Raw genomic sequence first — 18,301 nt, forward strand, 5'->3', positions numbered from 1 at the left:
ATCTCATGTGTCGAAGTCTAAAGGTACCTTAACATGGATGGATTTGACAAACTCTAGCTTGTTGGATAGCGGATGAATAGGCCAACAAGCTGACAAAGTTTCAAGGCTTCAGACTTGAAACTTTTGGAGTGAGCTCCAGAGTAGGTACATGATGCCCCCAGTTTCGTTTTTGTGCAGTAAGTCCATAGCAAGGGCTGTCAGCTCCAGCCGACATGGCTCTCATGTGTCGAAGTCTAAAGGTACCTTAACATGGATGGATTTTGACAAACTCTAGCTTGTTGGATAGCGGATGAATAGGCCAACAAGCTGACAAAGTTTCAAGGCTTCAGACTTGAAACTTTTGGAGTGAGCCCCAGACGTAGGTACATGATGCCCCCAGTTTCGTTTTGTGCAGTAAGTCCCATAGCAAGGGCTGTCAGCTCCAGCCGACATGGCTTCATGTGTCGAAGTCTAAAGGTACCTTAACATGGATGGATTTTGACAAACTCTAGCTTGTTGGATAGCGGATGAATAGGCCAACAAGCTGACAAAGTTTCAAGGCTTCAGACTGAAACTTTTGGAGTGAGCCCCAGACGTAGGTACATGATGCCCCAGTTTCGTTTTTGTGCAGTAAGTCCCATAGCAAGGGCTGTCAGCTCCAGCCGACATGGCTCTCATGTGTCGAAGTCTAAAGGTACCTTAACATGGATGGATTTTGACAAACTCTAGCTTGTTGGATAGCGGATGAATAGGCCAACAAGCTGACAAAGTTTCAAGGCTTCAGACTTGAAACTTTTGGAGTGAGCTCCAGACGTAGGTACATGATGCCCCCAGTTTCGTTTTTGTGCAGTAGTAAGTCCCATAGCAAGGGCTGTCAGCTCCAGCCGACATGGCTCTCATGTGTCGAAGTCTAAGGTACCTTAACATGGATGGATTTTGACAAACTCTAGCTTGTTGGATAGCGGATGAATAGGCCAACAAGCTGACAAGTTTCAAGGCTTCAGACTTGAAACTTTTGGAGTGAGCCCCAGACGTAGGTACATGATGCCCCCAGTTTCGTTTTTGTGCAGTAAGTCCCATAGCAAGGGCTGTCAGCTCCAGCCGACATGGCTCTCATGTGTCTCGAAGTCTAAAGGTACCTTAACATGGATGGATTTTGACAAACTCTAGCTTGTTGGATAGCGGATGAATAGGCCAACAAGCTGACAAAGTTTCAAGGCTTCAGACTTGAAACTTTTGGAGTGAGCCCCAGACGTAGGTACATGATGCCCCCAGTTTCGTTTTTGTGCAGTAAGTCCCATAGCAAGGGCTGTCAGCTCCAGCCGACATGGCTCTCATGTGTCGAAGTCTAAAGGTACCTTAACATGGATGGATTTTGACAAACTCTAGCTTGTTGGATAGCGGATGAATAGGCCAACAAGCTGACAAAGTTTCAAGGCTTCAGACTTGAAACTTTTGGAGTGAGCTCCAGACGTAGGTACATGATGCCCCCAGTTTCGTTTTTGTGCAGTAAGTCCCATAGCAAGGGCTGTCAGCTCCAGCCGACATGGCTCTCATGTGTCGAAGTCTAAAGGTACCTAACATGGATGGATTTTGACAAACTCTAGCTTGTTGGATAGCGGATGAATAGGCCAACAAGCTGACAAATTTCAAGGCTTCAGACTTGAAACTTTTGGAGTGAGCCCCAGACGTAGGTACATGATGCCCCCAGTTTCGTTTTTGTGCAGTAAGTCCCATAGCAAGGGCTGTCAGCTCCAGCCGACATGGCTCTCATGTGTCGAAGTCTAAAGGTACCTTAACATGGATGGATTTTGACAAACTCTAGCTTGTTGGATAGCGGATGAATAGGCCAACAAGCTGACAAAGTTTCAAGGCTTCAGACTTGAAACTTTTGGAGTGAGCCCCAGACGTAGGTACATGATGCCCCCAGTTTCGTTTTTGTGCAGTAAGTCCCATAGCAAGGGCTGTCAGCTCCAGCCGACATGGCTCTCATGTGTCGAAGTCTAAAGGTACCTTAACATGGATGGATTTTGACAAACTCTAGTGTTGGATAGCGGATGAATAGGCAACAAGCTGACAAAGTTCAAGGCTTCAGACTTGAAACTTTTGGAGTGAGCCCAGACGTAGGTACATGATGCCCCCAGTTTCGTTTTTGTGCAGTAAGTCCCATAGCAAGGGCTGTCAGCTCCAGCCGACATGGCTCTCATGTGTCGAAGTCTAAAGGTACCTTAACATGGATGGATTTTGACAAACTCTAGCTTGTTGGATAGCGGATGAATAGGCCAACAAGCTGACAAAGTTTCAAGGCTTCAGACTTGAAACTTTTGGAGTGAGCCCCAGACGTAGGTACATGATGCCCCCAGTTTCGTTTTTGTGCAGTAAGTCCCATAGCAAGGGCTGTCAGCTCCAGCCGACATGGCTCTCATGTGTCGAAGTCTAAAGGTACCTTAACATGGATGGATTTTGACAAACTCTAGCTTGTTGGATAGCGGATGAATAGGCCAACAAGCTGACAAAGTTTCAAGGCTTCAGACTTGAAACTTTTGGAGTGAGCTCCAGACGTAGGTACATGATGCCCCCAGTTTCGTTTTTGTGCAGTAAGTCCCATAGCAAGGGCTGTCAGCTCCAGCCGACATGGCTCTCATGTGTCGAAGTCTAAAGGTACCTTAACATGGATGGATTTGACAAACTCTAGCTTGTTGGATAGCGGATGAATAGGCCAACAAGCTGACAAAGTTTCAAGGCTTCAGACTTGAAACTTTTGGAGTGAGCCCCAGACGTAGGTACATGATGCCCCCAGTTTCGTTTTTGTGCAGTAAGTCCCATAGCAAGGGCTGTCAGCTCCAGCCGACATGGCTCATGTGTCGAAGTCTAAAGGTACCTTAACATGGATGGATTTTGACAAACTCTAGCTTGTTGGATAGCGGATGAATAGGCCAACAAGCTGACAAAGTTTCAAGGCTTCAGACTTGAAACTTTTGGAGTGAGCCCCAGACGTAGGTACATGATGCCCCAGTTTCGTTTTTGTGCAGTAAGTCCCATAGCAAGGGCTGTCAGCTCCAGCCGACATGGCTCTCATGTGTCGAAGTCTAAAGGTACCTTAACATGGATGGATTTTGACAAACTCTAGCTTGTTGGATAGCGGATGAATAGGCCAACAAGCTGACAAAGATTTCAAGGCTTCAGACTTGAAACTTTTGGAGTGAGCCCCAGACGTAGGTACATGATGCCCCCAGTTTCGTTTTTGTGCAGTAAGTCCCATAGCAAGGGCTGTCAGCTCCAGCCGACATGGCTCTCATGTGTCGAAGTCTAAAGGTACCTTAACATGGATGGATTTTGACAAACTCTAGCTTGTTGGATAGCGGATGAATAGGCCAACAAGCTGACAAAGTTTCAAGGCTTCAGACTTGAAACTTTTGGAGTGAGCCCCAGACGTAGGTACATGATGCCCCAGTTTCGTTTTTGTGCAGTAAGTCCCATAGCAAGGGCTGTCAGCTCCAGCCGACATGGCTCTCATGTGTCGAAGTCTAAAGGTACCTTAACATGGATGGATTTTGACAAACTCTAGCTTGTTGGATAGCGGATGAATAGGCCAACAGCTGACAAAGTTTCAAGGCTTCAGACTTGAAACTTTTGGAGTGAGCCCCAGACGTAGGTACATGATGCCCCCAGTTTCGTTTTTGTGCAGTAAGTCCCATAGCAAGGGCTGTCAGCTCCAGCCGACATGGCTCTCATGTGTCGAAGTCTAAAGGTACCTTAACATGGATGGATTTTGACAAACTCTAGCTTGTTGGATAGCGGATGAATAGGCCAACAAGCTGACAAAGTTTCAAGGCTTCAGACTTGAAACTTTTGGAGTGAGCCCAGACGTAGGTACATGATGCCCCAGTTTCGTTTTTTGTGCAGTAAGTCCCATAGCAAGGGCTGTCAGCTCCAGCCGACATGGCTCTCATGTGTCGAAGTCTAAGGTACCTTAACATGGATGGATTTTGACAAACTCTAGCTTGTTGGATAGCGGATGAATAGGCCAACAAGCTGACAAAAGTTCAAGGCTTCAGACTTGAAACTTTTGGAGTGAGCCCCAGACGTAGGTACATGATGCCCCCAGTTTCGTTTTTGTGCAGTAAGTCCCATAGCAAGGGCTGTCAGCTCCAGCCGACATGGCTCTCATGTGTCGAAGTCTAAAGGTACCTTAACATGGATGGATTTTGACAAACTCTAGCTTGTTGGATAGCGGATGAATAGGCCAACAAGCTGACAAAGTTTCAAGGCTTCAGACTTGAAACTTTTGGAGTGAGCCCAGACGTAGGTACATGATGCCCCCAGTTTCGTTTTTGTGCAGTAAGTCCCATAGCAAGGGCTGTCAGCTCCAGCCGACATGGCTCTCATGTGTCGAAGTCTAAAGGTACCTTAACATGGATGGATTTTGACAAACTCTAGCTTGTTGGATAGCGGATGAATAGGCCAACAAGCTGACAAAGTTTCAAGGCTTCAGACTTGAAACTTTTGGAGTGAGCCCCAGACGTAGGTACATGATGCCCCCAGTTTCGTTTTTGTGCAGTAAGTCCCATAGCAAGGGCTGTCAGCTCCAGCCGACATGGCTCTCATGTGTCGAAGTCTAAAGGTACTTAACATGGATGGATTTTGACAAACTCTAGCTTGTTGGATAGCGGATGAATAGGCCAACAAGCTGACAAAGTTTCAAGGCTTCAGACTTGAAACTTTTGGAGTGAGCCCCAGACGTAGGTACATGATGCCCCCAGTTTCGTTTTGTGCAGTAAGTCCCATAGCAAGGGCTGTCAGCTCCAGCCGACATGGCTCTCATGTGTCGAGTCTAAAGGTACCTTAACATGGATGGATTTTGACAAACTCTAGCTTGTTGGATAGCGGATGAATAGGCCAACAAGCTGACAAAGTTCAAGGCTTCAGACTTGAAACTTTTGGAGTGAGCCCAGACGTAGGTACATGATGCCCCCAGTTTCGTTTTTGTGCAGTAAGTCCCATAGCAAGGGCTGTCAGCTCCAGCCGACATGGCTCTCATGTGTCGAAGTCTAAAGGTACCTTAACATGGATGGATTTTGACAAACTCTAGCTTGTTGGATAGCGGATGAATAGGCAACAAGCTGACAAAGTTTCAAGGCTTCAGACTTGAAACTTTTGGAGTGAGCCCCAGACGTAGGTACATGATGCCCCCAGTTTCGTTTTTGTGCAGTAAGTCCCATAGCAAGGGCTGTCAGCTCCAGCCGACATGGCTCTCATGTGTCGAAGTCTAAAGGTACCTTAACATGGATGGATTTTGACAAACTCTAGCTTGTTGGATAGCGGATGAATAGGCCAACAAGCTGACAAAGTTTCAAGGCTTCAGACTTGAAACTTTTGGAGTGAGCTCCAGACGTAGGTACATGATGCCCCCAGTTTCGTTTTTGTGCAGTAAGTCCCATAGCAAGGGCTGTCAGCTCCAGCCGACATGGCTCTCATGTGTCGAAGTCTAAAGGTACCTTAACATGGATGGATTTTGACAAACTCTAGCTTGTTGGATAGCGGATGAATAGGCCAACAAGCTGACAAAGTTTCAAGGCTTCAGACTTGAAACTTTTGGAGTGAGCCCAGACGTAGGTACATGATGCCCCCAGTTTCGTTTTGTGCAGTAAGTCCCATAGCAAGGGCTGTCAGCTCCAGCCGACATGGCTCTCATGTGTCGAAGTCTAAAGGTACCTTAACATGGATGGATTTTGACAAACTCTAGCTTGTTGGATAGCGGATGAATAGGCCAACAAGCTGACAAAGTTTCAAGGCTTCAGACTTGAAACTTTTGGAGTGAGCCCCAGACGTAGGTACATGATGCCCCAGTTTCGTTTTTGTGCAGTAAGTCCCATAGCAAGGGCTGTCAGCTCCAGCCGACATGGCTCTCATGTGTCGAAGTCTAAAGGTACCTTAACATGGATGGATTTTGACAAACTCTAGCTTGTTGGATAGCGGATGAATAGGCCAACAAGCTGACAAGTTTCAAGGCTTCAGACTTGAAACTTTTGGAGTGAGCCCCAGACGTAGGTACATGATGCCCCAGTTTCGTTTTGTGCAGTAAGTCCCATAGCAAGGGCTGTCAGCTCCAGCCGACATGGCTCTCATGTGTCGAAGTCTAAAGGTACCTTAACATGGATGGATTTTGACAAACTCTAGCTTGTTGGATAGCGGATGAATAGGCCAACAAGCTGACAAGTTTCAAGGCTTCAGACTTGAAACTTTTGGAGTGAGCCCCAGACGTAGGTACATGATGCCCCCAGTTTCGTTTTTGTGCAGTAAGTCCATAGCAAGGGCTGTCAGCTCCAGCCGACATGGCTCTCATGTGTCGAAGTCTAAAGGTACCTTAACATGGATGGATTTTGACAAACTCTAGCTTGTTGGATAGCGGATGAATAGGCCAACAAGCTGACAAAGTTTCAAGGCTTCAGACTTGAAACTTTTGGAGTGAGCCCCAGACGTAGGTACATGATGCCCCCAGTTTCGTTTTTGTGCAGTAAGTCCCATAGCAAGGGCTGTCAGCTCCAGCCGACATGGCTCTCATGTGTCGAAGTCTAAAGGTACCTTAACATGGATGGATTTTGACAAACTCTAGCTTGTTGGATAGCGGATGAATAGGCCAACAAGCTGACAAAAAGTTTCAAGGCTTCAGACTTGAAACTTTTGGAGTGAGCCCCAGACGTAGGTACATGATGCCCCCAGTTTCGTTTTGTGCAGTAAGTCCCATAGCAAGGGCTGTCAGCTCCAGCCGACATGGCTCTCATGTGTCGAAGTCTAAAGGTACCTTAACATGGATGGATTTTGACAAACTCTAGCTTGTTGGATAGCGGATGAATAGGCCAACAAGCTGACAAAGTTTCAAGGCTTCAGACTTGAAACTTTTGGAGTGAGCCCAGACGTAGGTACATGATGCCCCCAGTTTCGTTTTTGTGCAGTAAGTCCCATAGCAAGGGCTGTCAGCTCCAGCCGACATGGCTCTCATGTGTCGAAGTCTAAAGGTACCTTAACATGGATGGATTTTGACAAACTCTAGCTTGTTGGATAGCGGATGAATAGGCCAACAAGCTGACAAAGTTTCAAGGCTTCAGACTTGAAACTTTTGGAGTGAGCCCAGACGTAGGTACATGATGCCCCCAGTTTCGTTTTTGTGCAGTAAGTCCCATAGCAAGGGCTGTCAGCTCCAGCCGACATGGCTCTCATGTGTCGAAGTCTAAAGGTACCTTAACATGGATGGATTTTGACAAACTCTAGCTTGTTGGATAGCGGATGAATAGGCCAACAAGCTGACAAAAGTTCAAGGCTTCAGACTTGAAACTTTTGGAGTGAGCCCAGACGTAGGTACATGATGCCCCCAGTTTCGTTTTTGTGCAGTAAGTCCCATAGCAAGGGCTGTCAGCTCCAGCCGACATGGCTCTCATGTGTCGAAGTCTAAAGGTACCTTAACATGGATGGATTTTGACAAACTCTAGCTTGTTGGATAGCGGATGAATAGGCCAACAAGCTGACAAAGTTTCAAGGCTTCAGACTTGAAATTTGGAGTGAGCCCCAGACGTAGGTACATGATGCCCCCAGTTTCGTTTTTGTGCAGTAAGTCCCATAGCAAGGGCTGTCAGCTCCAGCCGACATGGCTCTCATGTGTCGAAGTCTAAAGGTACCTTAACATGGATGGATTTTGACAAACTCTAGCTTGTTGGATAGCGGATGAATAGGCCAACAAGCTGACAAATTTCAAGGCTTCAGACTTGAAACTTTTGGAGTGAGCTCCAGACGTAGGTACATGATGCCCCCAGTTTCGTTTTTGTGCAGTAAGTCCCATAGCAAGGGCTGTCAGCTCCAGCCGACATGGCTCTCATGTGTCGAAGTCTAAAGGTACCTTAACATGGATGGATTTTGACAAACTCTAGCTTGTTGGATAGCGGATGAATAGGCCAACAAGCTGACAAAGTTTCAAGGCTTCAGACTTGAAACTTTTGGAGTGAGCCCCAGACGTAGGTACATGATGCCCCCAGTTTCGTTTTTGTGCAGTAAGTCCCATAGCAAGGGCTGTCAGCTCCAGCCGACATGGCTCTCATGTGTCGAAGTCTAAAGGTACCTTAACATGGACTCTTAGCTTGTTGGATAGCGGATGAATAGGCCAACAAGCTGACAAAGTTTCAAGGCTTCAGACTTGAAACTTTTGGAGTGAGCTCCAGACGTAGGTACATGATGCCCCCAGTTTCGTTTTTGTGCAGTAAGTCCCATAGCAAGGGCTGTCAGCTCCAGCCGACATGGCTCTCATGTGTCGAAGTCTAAAGTACCTTAACATGGATGGATTTTGACAAACTCTAGCTTGTTGGATAGCGGATGAATAGGCCAACAAGCTGACAAAGTTTCAAGGCTTCAGACTTGAAACTTTTGGAGTGAGCCCCAGACGTAGGTACATGATGCCCCCAGTTTCGTTTTTGTGCAGTAAGTCCCATAGCAAGGGCTGTCAGCTCCAGCCGACATGGCTCTCATGTGTCGAAGTCTAAAGGTACCTTAACATGGATGGATTTTGACAAACTCTAGCTTGTTGGATAGCGGATGAATAGGCCAACAAGCTGACAAGTTTCAAGGCTTCAGACTTGAAACTTTTGGAGTGAGCTCCAGACGTAGGTACATGATGCCCCCAGTTTCGTTTTTGTGCAGTAAGTCCCATAGCAAGGGCTGTCAGCTCCAGCCGACATGGCTCTCATGTGTCGAAGTCTAAAGGTACCTTAACATGGATGGATTTTGACAAACTCTAGCTTGTTGGATAGCGGATGAATAGGCCAACAAGCTGACAAAGTTTCAAGGCTTCAGACTTGAAACTTTTGGAGTGAGCCCAGACGTAGGTACATGATGCCCCCAGTTTCGTTTTTGTGCAGTAAGTCCCATAGCAAGGGCTGTCAGCTCCAGCCGACATGGCTCTCATGTGTCGAAGTCTAAAGGTACCTTAACATGGATGGATTTTGACAAACTCTAGCTTGTTGGATAGCGGATGAATAGGCCAACAAGCTGACAAAGTTTCAAGGCTTCAGACTTGAAACTTTTGGAGTGAGCCCCAGACGTAGGTACATGATGCCCCCAGTTTCGTTTTTGTGCAGTAAGTCCCATAGCAAGGGCTGTCAGCTCCAGCCGACATGGCTCTCATGTGTCGAAGTCTAAAGGTACCTTAACATGGATGGATTTTGACAAACTCTAGCTTGTTGGATAGCGGATGAATAGGCCAACAAGCTGACAAAGTTTCAAGGCTTCAGACTTGAAACTTTTGGAGTGAGCTCCAGACGTAGGTACATGATGCCCCCAGTTTCGTTTTTGTGCAGTAAGTCCCATAGCAAGGGCTGTCAGCTCCAGCCGACATGGCTCTCATGTGTCGAAGTCTAAAGGTACCTTAACATGGATGGATTTTGACAAACTCTAGCTTGTTGGATAGCGGATGAATAGGCCAACAAGCTGACAAAGTTTCAAGGCTTCAGACTTGAAACTTTTGGAGTGAGCCCCAGACGTAGGTACATGATGCCCCCAGTTTCGTTTTTGTGCAGTAAGTCCCATAGCAAGGGCTGTCAGCTCCAGCCGACATGGCTCTCATGTGTCGAAGTCTAAAGGTACCTTAACATGGATGGATTTTGACAAACTCTAGCTTGTTGGATAGCGGATGAATAGGCCAACAAGCTGACAAAGTTTCAAGGCTTCAGACTTGAAACTTTTGGAGTGAGCTCCAGACGTAGGTACATGATGCCCCCAGTTTCGTTTTTGTGCAGTAAGTCCCATAGCAAGGGCTGTCAGCTCCAGCCGACATGGCTCTCATGTGTCGAAGTCTAAAGGTACCTTAACATGGATGGATTTTGACAAACTCTAGCTTGTTGGATAGCGGATGAATAGGCCAACAAGCTGACAAAGTTTCAAGGCTTCAGACTTGAAACTTTTGGAGTGAGCCCCAGACGTAGGTACATGATGCCCCCAGTTTCGTTTTTGTGCAGTAAGTCCCATAGCAAGGGCTGTCAGCTCCAGCCGACATGGCTCTCATGTGTCGAAGTCTAAAGGTACCTTAACATGGATGGATTTTGACAAACTCTAGCTTGTTGGATAGCGGATGAATAGGCCAACAAGCTGACAAAGTTTCAAGGCTTCAGACTTGAAACTTTTGGAGTGAGCTCCAGACGTAGGTACATGATGCCCCAGTTTCGTTTTTGTGCAGTAAGTCCCATAGCAAGGGCTGTCAGCTCCAGCCGACATGGCTCTCATGTGTCGAAGTCTAAAGGTACCTTAACATGGATGGATTTTGACAAACTCTAGCTTGTTGGATAGCGGATGAATAGGCCAACAAGCTGACAAAGTTTCAAGGCTTCAGACTTGAAACTTTTGGAGTGAGCCCCAGACGTAGGTACATGATGCCCCCAGTTTCGTTTTTGTGCAGTAAGTCCCATAGCAAGGGCTGTCAGCTCCAGCCGACATGGCTCTCATGTGTCGAAGTCTAAAGGTACCTTAACATGGATGGATTTTGACAAACTCTAGCTTGTTGGATAGCGGATGAATAGGCCAACAAGCTGACAAAGTTTCAAGGCTTCAGACTTGAAACTTTTGGAGTGAGCCCCAGACGTAGGTACATGATGCCCCCAGTTTCGTTTTTGTGCAGTAAGTCCCATAGCAAGGGCTGTCAGCTCCAGCCGACATGGCTCTCATGTGTCGAAGTCTAAAGGTACCTTAACATGGATGGATTTTGACAAACTCTAGCTTGTTGGATAGCGGATGAATAGGCCAACAAGCTGACAAAGTTTCAAGGCTTCAGACTTGAAACTTTTGGAGTGAGCTCCAGACGTAGGTACATGATGCCCCCAGTTTCGTTTTTGTGCAGTAAGTCCCATAGCAAGGGCTGTCAGCTCCAGCCGACATGGCTCTCATGTGTCGAAGTCTAAAGGTACCTTAACATGGATGGATTTTGACAAACTCTAGCTTGTTGGATAGCGGATGAATAGGCCAACAAGCTGACAAAGTTTCAAGGCTTCAGACTTGAAACTTTTGGAGTGAGCCCCAGACGTAGGTACATGATGCCCCCAGTTTCGTTTTTGTGCAGTAAGTCCCATAGCAAGGGCTGTCAGCTCCAGCCGACATGGCTCTCATGTGTCGAAGTCTAAAGGTACCTTAACATGGATGGATTTTGACAAACTCTAGCTTGTTGGATAGCGGATGAATAGGCCAACAAGCTGACAAAGTTTCAAGGCTTCAGACTTGAAACTTTTGGAGTGAGCCCCAGACGTAGGTACATGATGCCCCCAGTTTCGTTTTTGTGCAGTAAGTCCCATAGCAAGGGCTGTCAGCTCCAGCCGACATGGCTCTCATGTGTCGAAGTCTAAAGGTACCTTAACATGGATGGATTTTGACAAACTCTAGCTTGTTGGATAGCGGATGAATAGGCCAACAAGCTGACAAAGTTTCAAGGCTTCAGACTTGAAACTTTTGGAGTGAGCCCCAGACGTAGGTACATGATGCCCCCAGTTTCGTTTTTGTGCAGTAAGTCCCATAGCAAGGGCTGTCAGCTCCAGCCGACATGGCTCTCATGTGTCGAAGTCTAAAGGTACCTTAACATGGATGGATTTTGACAAACTCTAGCTTGTTGGATAGCGGATGAATAGGCCAACAAGCTGACAAAGTTTCAAGGCTTCAGACTTGAAACTTTTGGAGTGAGCCCAGACGTAGGTACATGATGCCCCCAGTTTCGTTTTTGTGCAGTAAGTCCCATAGCAAGGGCTGTCAGCTCCAGCCGACATGGCTCTCATGTGTCGAAGTCTAAAGGTACCTTAACATGGATGGATTTTGACAAACTCTAGCTTGTTGGATAGCGGATGAATAGGCCAACAAGCTGACAAAGTTTCAAGGCTTCAGACTTGAAACTTTTGGAGTGAGCCCCAGACGTAGGTACATGATGCCCCAGTTTCGTTTTTGTGCAGTAAGTCCCATAGCAAGGGCTGTCAGCTCCAGCCGACATGGCTCTCATGTGTCGAAGTCTAAAGGTACCTTAACATGGATGGATTTTGACAAACTCTAGCTTGTTGGATAGCGGATGAATAGGCCAACAAGCTGACAAAGTTTCAAGGCTTCAGACTTGAAACTTTTGGAGTGAGCTCCAGACGTAGGTACATGATGCCCCCAGTTTCGTTTTTGTGCAGTAAGTCCCATAGCAAGGGCTGTCAGCTCCAGCCGACATGGCTCTCATGTGTCGAAGTCTAAAGGTACCTTAACATGGATGGATTTTGACAAACTCTAGCTTGTTGGATAGCGGATGAATAGGCCAACAAGCTGACAAAGTTTCAAGGCTTCAGACTTGAAACTTTTGGAGTGAGCCCCAGACGTAGGTACATGATGCCCCCAGTTTCGTTTTTGTGCAGTAAGTCCCATAGCAAGGGCTGTCAGCTCCAGCCGACATGGCTCTCATGTGTCGAAGTCTAAAGGTACCTTAACATGGATGGATTTTGACAAACTCTAGCTTGTTGGATAGCGGATGAATAGGCCAACAAGCTGACAAAGTTTCAAGGCTTCAGACTTGAAACTTTTGGAGTGAGCCCAGACGTAGGTACATGATGCCCCCAGTTTCGTTTTTGTGCAGTAAGTCCCATAGCAAGGGCTGTCAGCTCCAGCCGACATGGCTCTCATGTGTCGAAGTCTAAAGGTACCTTAACATGGATCTAGCTTGTTGGATAGCGGATGAATAGGCCAACAAGCTGACAAAGTTTCAAGGCTTCAGACTTGAAACTTTTGGAGTGAGCCCAGACGTAGGTACATGATGCCCCCAGTTTCGTTTTTGTGCAGTAAGTCCCATAGCAAGGGCTGTCAGCTCCAGCCGACATGGCTCTCATGTGTCGAAGTCTAAAGGTACCTTAACATGGATGGATTTTGACAAACTCTAGCTTGTTGGATAGCGGATGAATAGGCCAACAAGCTGACAAAGTTTCAAGGCTTCAGACTTGAAACTTTTGGAGTGAGCTCCAGACGTAGGTACATGATGCCCCCAGTTTCGTTTTTGTGCAGTAAGTCCCATAGCAAGGGCTGTCAGCTCCAGCCGACATGGCTCTCATGTGTCGAAGTCTAAAGGTACCTTAACATGGATGGATTTTGACAAACTCTAGCTTGTTGGATAGCGGATGAATAGGCCAACAAGCTGACAAAGTTTCAAGGCTTCAGACTTGAAACTTTTGGAGTGAGCCCCAGACGTAGGTACATGATGCCCCCAGTTTCGTTTTTGTGCAGTAAGTCCCATAGCAAGGGCTGTCAGCTCCAGCCGACATGGCTCTCATGTGTCGAAGTCTAAAGGTACCTTAACATGGACAAACTCTAGCTTGTTGGATAGCGGATGAATAGGCCAACAAGCTGACAAAGTTTCAAGGCTTCAGACTTGAAACTTTTGGAGTGAGCCCAGACGTAGGTACATGATGCCCCCAGTTTCGTTTTTGTGCAGTAAGTCCCATAGCAAGGGCTGTCAGCTCCAGCCGACATGGCTCTCATGTGTCGAAGTCTAAAGGTACCTTAACATGGATGGATTTTGACAAACTCTAGCTTGTTGGATAGCGGATGAATAGGCCAACAAGCTGACAAAGTTTCAAGGCTTCAGACTTGAAACTTTTGGAGTGAGCCCCAGACGTAGGTACATGATGCCCCCAGTTTCGTTTTTGTGCAGTAAGTCCCATAGCAAGGGCTGTCAGCTCCAGCCGACATGGCTCTCATGTGTCGAAGTCTAAAGGTACCTTAACATGGATGGATTTTGACAAACTCTAGCTTGTTGGATAGCGGATGAATAGGCCAACAAGCTGACAAAGTTTCAAGGCTTCAGACTTGAAACTTTTGGAGTGAGCCCAGACGTAGGTACATGATGCCCCCAGTTTCGTTTTTGTGCAGTAAGTCCCATAGCAAGGGCTGTCAGCTCCAGCCGACATGGCTCTCATGTGTCGAAGTCTAAAGGTACCTTAACATGGATGGATTTTGACAAACTCTAGCTTGTTGGATAGCGGATGAATAGGCCAACAAGCTGACAAAGTTTCAAGGCTTCAGACTTGAAACTTTTGGAGTGAGCCCCAGACGTAGGTACATGATGCCCCCAGTTTCGTTTTTGTGCAGTAAGTCCCATAGCAAGGGCTGTCAGCTCCAGCCGACATGGCTCTCATGTGTCGAAGTCTAAAGGTACCTTAACATGGATTCTAGCTTGTTGGATAGCGGATGAATAGGCCAACAAGCTGACAAAGTTTCAAGGCTTCAGACTTGAAACTTTTGGAGTGAGCCCCAGACGTAGGTACATGATGCCCCCAGTTTCGTTTTTGTGCAGTAAGTCCCATAGCAAGGGCTGTCAGCTCCAGCCGACATGGCTCTCATGTGTCGAAGTCTAAAGGTACCTTAACATGGATGGATTTTGACAAACTCTAGCTTGTTGGATAGCGGATGAATAGGCCAACAAGCTGACAAAGTTTCAAGGCTTCAGACTTGAAACTTTTGGAGTGAGCTCCAGACGTAGGTACATGATGCCCCCAGTTTCGTTTTTGTGCAGTAAGTCCCATAGCAAGGGCTGTCAGCTCCAGCCGACATGGCTCTCATGTGTCGAAGTCTAAAGGTACCTTAACATGGATGGATTTTGACAAACTCTAGCTTGTTGGATAGCGGATGAATAGGCCAACAAGCTGACAAAGTTTCAAGGCTTCAGACTTGAAACTTTTGGAGTGAGCCCAGACGTAGGTACATGATGCCCCCAGTTTCGTTTTTGTGCAGTAAGTCCCATAGCAAGGGCTGTCAGCTCCAGCCGACATGGCTCTCATGTGTCGAAGTCTAAAGGTACCTTAACATGGATGGATTGACAAACTCTAGCTTGTTGGATAGCGGATGAATAGGCCAACAAGCTGACAAAGTTTCAAGGCTTCAGACTTGAAACTTTTGGAGTGAGCTCCAGACGTAGGTACATGATGCCCCCAGTTTCGTTTTTGTGCAGTAAGTCCCATAGCAAGGGCTGTCAGCTCCAGCCGACATGGCTCTCATGTGTCGAAGTCTAAAGGTACCTTAACATGGATGGATTTTGACAAACTCTAGCTTGTTGGATAGCGGATGAATAGGCCAACAAGCTGACAAAGTTTCAAGGCTTCAGACTTGAAACTTTTGGAGTGAGCCCCAGACGTAGGTACATGATGCCCCCAGTTTCGTTTTTGTGCAGTAAGTCCCATAGCAAGGGCTGTCAGCTCCAGCCGACATGGCTCTCATGTGTCGAAGTCTAAAGGTACCTTAACATGGATGGATTTTGACAAACTCTAGCTTGTTGGATAGCGGATGAATAGGCCAACAAGCTGACAAAGTTTCAAGGCTTCAGACTTGAAACTTTTGGAGTGAGCTCCAGACGTAGGTACATGATGCCCCCAGTTTCGTTTTTGTGCAGTAAGTCCCATAGCAAGGGCTGTCAGCTCCAGCCGACATGGCTCTCATGTGTCGAAGTCTAAAGGTACCTTAACATGGATGGATTTTGACAAACTCTAGCTTGTTGGATAGCGGATGAATAGGCCAACAAGCTGACAAAGTTTCAAGGCTTCAGACTTGAAACTTTTGGAGTGAGCCCCAGACGTAGGTACATGATGCCCCCAGTTTCGTTTTTGTGCAGTAAGTCCCATAGCAAGGGCTGTCAGCTCCAGCCGACATGGCTCTCATGTGTCGAAGTCTAAAGGTACCTTAACATGGATGGATTTTGACAAACTCTAGCTTGTTGGATAGCGGATGAATAGGCCAACAAGCTGACAAAGTTTCAAGGCTTCAGACTTGAAACTTTTGGAGTGAGCCCAGACGTAGGTACATGATGCCCCCAGTTTCGTTTTTGTGCAGTAAGTCCCATAGCAAGGGCTGTCAGCTCCAGCCGACATGGCTCTCATGTGTCGAAGTCTAAAGGTACCTTAACATGGATGGATTTTGACAAACTCTAGCTTGTTGGATAGCGGATGAATAGGCCAACAAGCTGACAAAGTTTCAAGGCTTCAGACTTGAAACTTTTGGAGTGAGCTCCAGACGTAGGTACATGATGCCCCCAGTTTCGTTTTTGTGCAGTAAGTCCCATAGCAAGGGCTGTCAGCTCCAGCCGACATGGCTCTCATGTGTCGAAGTCTAAAGGTACCTTAACATGGATGGATTTTGACAAACTCTAGCTTGTTGGATAGCGGATGAATAGGCCAACAAGCTGACAAAGTTTCAAGGCTTCAGACTTGAAACTTTTGGAGTGAGCCCCAGACGTAGGTACATGATGCCCCCAGTTTCGTTTTTGTGCAGTAAGTCCCATAGCAAGGGCTGTCAGCTCCAGCCGACATGGCTCTCATGTGTCGAAGTCTAAAGGTACCTTAACATGGATGGATTTTGACAAACTCTAGCTTGTTGGATAGCGGATGAATAGGCCAACAAGCTGACAAAGTTTCAAGGCTTCAGACTTGAAACTTTTGGAGTGAGCCCCAGACGTAGGTACATGATGCCCCCAGTTTCGTTTTTGTGCAGTAAGTCCCATAGCAAGGGCTGTCAGCTCCAGCCGACATGGCTCTCATGTGTCGAAGTCTAAAGGTACCTTAACATGGATGGATTTTGACAAACTCTAGCTTGTTGGATAGCGGATGAATAGGCCAACAAGCTGACAAAGTTTCAAGGCTTCAGACTTGAAACTTTTGGAGTGAGCCCAGACGTAGGTACATGATGCCCCCAGTTTCGTTTTTGTGCAGTAAGTCCCATAGCAAGGGCTGTCAGCTCCAGCCGACATGGCTCTCATGTGTCGAAGTCTAAAGGTACCTTAACATGGATGGATTTTGACAAACTCTAGCTTGTTGGATAGCGGATGAATAGGCCAACAAGCTGACAAAGTTTCAAGGCTTCAGACTTGAAACTTTTGGAGTGAGCCCCAGACGTAGGTACATGATGCCCCCAGTTTCGTTTTTGTGCAGTAAGTCCCATAGCAAGGGCTGTCAGCTCCAGCCGACATGGCTCTCATGTGTCGAAGTCTAAAGGTACCTTAACATGGATGGATTTTGACAAACTCTAGCTTGTTGGATAGCGGATGAATAGGCCAACAAGCTGACAAAGTTTCAAGGCTTCAGACTTGAAACTTTTGGAGTGAGCCCCAGACGTAGGTACATGATGCCCCCAGTTTCGTTTTTGTGCAGTAAGTCCCATAGCAAGGGCTGTCAGCTCCAGCCGACATGGCTCTCATGTGTCGAAGTCTAAAGGTACCTTAACATGGATGGATTTTGACAAACTCTAGCTTGTTGGATAGCGGATGAATAGGCCAACAAGCTGACAAAGTTTCAAGGCTTCAGACTTGAAACTTTTGGAGTGAGCTCCAGACGTAGGTACATGATGCCCCCAGTTTCGTTTTTGTGCAGTAAGTCCCATAGCAAGGGCTGTCAGCTCCAGCCGACATGGCTCTCATGTGTCGAAGTCTAAAGGTACCTTAACATGGATGGATTTTGACAAACTCTAGCTTGTTGGATAGCGGATGAATAGGCCAACAAGCTGACAAATTTCAAGGCTTCAGACTTGAAACTTTTGGAGTGAGCCCCAGACGTAGGTACATGATGCCCCCAGTTTCGTTTTTGTGCAGTAAGTCCCATAGCAAGGGCTGTCAGCTCCAGCCGACATGGCTCTCATGTGTCGAAGTCTAAAGGTACCTTAACATGGATGGATTTTGACAAACTCTAGCTTGTTGGATAGCGGATGAATAGGCCAACAAGCTGACAAAGTTTCAAGGCTTCAGACTTGAAACTTTTGGAGTGAGCCCAGACGTAGGTACATGATGCCCCCAGTTTCGTTTTTGTGCAGTAAGTCCCATAGCAAGGGCTGTCAGCTCCAGCCGACATGGCTCTCATGTGTCGAAGTCTAAAGGTACCTTAACATGGATGGATTTTGACAAACTCTAGCTTGTTGGATAGCGGATGAATAGGCCAACAAGCTGACAAAGTTTCAAGGCTTCAGACTTGAAACTTTTGGAGTGAGCCCCAGACGTAGGTACATGATGCCCCCAGTTTCGTTTTTGTGCAGTAAGTCCCATAGCAAGGGCTGTCAGCTCCAGCCGACATGGCTCTCATGTGTCGAAGTCTAAAGGTACCTTAACATGGATGGATTTTGACAAACTCTAGCTTGTTGGATAGCGGATGAATAGGCCAACAAGCTGACAAAGTTTCAAGGCTTCAGACTTGAAACTTTTGGAGTGAGCTCCAGACGTAGGTACATGATGCCCCCAGTTTCGTTTTTGTGCAGTAAGTCCCATAGCAAGGGCTGTCAGCTCCAGCCGACATGGCTCTCATGTGTC

The sequence above is a fragment of the Patiria miniata genome, unplaced genomic scaffold, assembly GCF_015706575.1.
Source record: "Patiria miniata isolate m_02_andy unplaced genomic scaffold, ASM1570657v1 HiC_scaffold_14, whole genome shotgun sequence".
In the NCBI taxonomy this organism is placed as follows: domain Eukaryota; kingdom Metazoa; phylum Echinodermata; class Asteroidea; order Valvatida; family Asterinidae; genus Patiria; species Patiria miniata.